Source organism: Asparagus officinalis, chromosome 3, assembly GCF_001876935.1.
Source record: "Asparagus officinalis chromosome 3, Aspof.V1, whole genome shotgun sequence".
Lineage (NCBI taxonomy): Eukaryota > Viridiplantae > Streptophyta > Magnoliopsida > Asparagales > Asparagaceae > Asparagus > Asparagus officinalis.
Window position 1 is genome coordinate 111,362,383 of NC_033796.1, and position 2,213 is coordinate 111,364,595.

Genomic DNA, 2,213 nt, shown 5'->3' on the forward strand with positions numbered 1-2,213 from the left:
CGCCGCAAGTACAATTAACTAACTAATTAATTACTCTGAGGGGAACCAGTGCCATATTCTTCTATATTTCATTGTTACATATGTTTACATGAAATGATGAGAAATTTTTATAAAAAAAAAAACCGATCGAGCGGCAAAATAAACATCCATAAACATGAAACTAATGTGTGCGAACCAGGAATGGGTTTAATTTGCTATTCCCCATGATCTTTCCTAAAGATTAATTAATTTGAAATTCTACAGAAATTATAAGTTATATATATATATGACTTTACCGGAGAAGCGTCTGGATTCTGAGCTTGATCAATGCGCTTCGTTGGCTTCGGAGAGTTGAAGCTCCTCAAATCTAGGGAGGTTAGAATGTCGGCGTCCGCGTCCCTGGGCACGAACTTTGGCGCGATTGGCCGGAGGCGTTTACAGTTGATGGTCAACGAAGGGGAGGGGGACGGAGAGGGAGAGGGAGAGAGTATGTTAGTCTCATCACAGAACGCGAGCCTCAGGTACTGTAACTTCATGCTTTTTTGAGGGCGAGGTCAAGGACTTACGTGGTGTGTGAATGCTAACAGATATATATAGCTAGAGAGAGAGAGAGAGAGAGAGAGAGAGAGAGAGAGAGAGATTTATTAGGGTTGCTTCGTTCACTAGAAATGTCACTAACTAGATAGTACACGGTGGTGTCAGTTGTATGCAGCTGTAGTTGCTGAAGTTATATGCAACATTATGTAGCGTGGAAGTTAAGACCTCGGAATCCAGTAGGGAACATTTTACAAATCCGTGAAGTGATATACGAAGGCTAAACATTATCAATAAAAAAATTAATGTCTCTAGGGCTTACAATCCTCAACTTATATAGAAAAGCTAGAAAGTAACAAAACTACCTTAAAAATACTCTATGTTAGAGAGAAAACCAGTCACATCAAACTAGATTAATTTGCTTCCTCATCAAAACCAGACACCTAAATCGTTGGCCAAAACAGTAATAAAAAGACAAAAGCCTGAGATCTTTCCATCTAGAGACGGTCTGTGTTTATTTGACTACATCTCGAAAAATTACGTGATTTTTATATATAACATGCCATTGTGACCGTCGTTTGTTTTAATTTTAAAATTTTGCAATTTGTGACAATTAATAGTTGCAGTTGCTTACTTAATTTGGATTATAATCAAATAACTCTTAGGACTTAATTTTGCTGGTGATTTGGAGCGGGTTAATTAAATCGTTTTTCTTACCCCCACCGGCCAATTCATCGGTCTCCGTAAAATAAACATCGATCTACTAGTAATATAAAACATCTCAATTACATTCAGCAGCAGGTTGAAAAGAAGCAATAATTCCTTTAATGGGGCTGATGACCTTGCAATGAGCAAAAGGTGCGAAGACCAAATGATGAGCGTCGGTTGACTTAATTGGGAGAAAAAGCAAGGATGAGAGAGAGAGAGAGAGAGATTTGAAGCGGAGGAGGGAGGGGAGGGAGGATGTAATTAATATATGGCTACCAAGGTTACTTTGATCTTGTGACGTTGGGGTGTCAAGTCGGTCGGGTTTTTTCTGGCTCTCATGATGCATTTCGGTGGAGATGGAATGAGGAGATTCCTCTCCATCCCTCAACAGAGCAAAAAAGAGGCAAAGGCAAAAAAGCGAGGCCCCATTTGCGTGATCAGCTCTTGAATATATATATATATACACGCATAACATGCTAGATTGTGCATGCGCTTTCAAACCTTAAGTAGTTTACACTTTTTTTTAAAAAAAAAATTTTGAGCTTTCAAACTGTTGTAATCTTGTTGTTATATCTACATACATCATATATATCAAAAGTAAGAATCAAACATAAAATATAAATGTAAATAGACAAGAGAAGAAATAGGGAGAAAAGTGATTCTCATTTTATTCATCTTCCTCATTCCTCCATACATTTTGTCTTCCATGGCTTACATTATATAGATGTGGAAGAGAATACTAAAAGTCACAAGTAGGTGAAGAGACTTCTTCTAGTAATGTCCACATTCATTTCATTTATATTTACAACACTCCCCCTTGGACATTACTACATGATGTTAATGCCTCGTTAAAAACTTCGCTAGATGAAAACCCAGTGGGAAAAACTAGTCGAGGAAAAGAGTACATGACATACATACATTATTTCTGTTACATCAGTTATCTCGTTAAAAACCTTTCGCTAAGAAAAACCGTGTAGGACAAAAACTTAGCA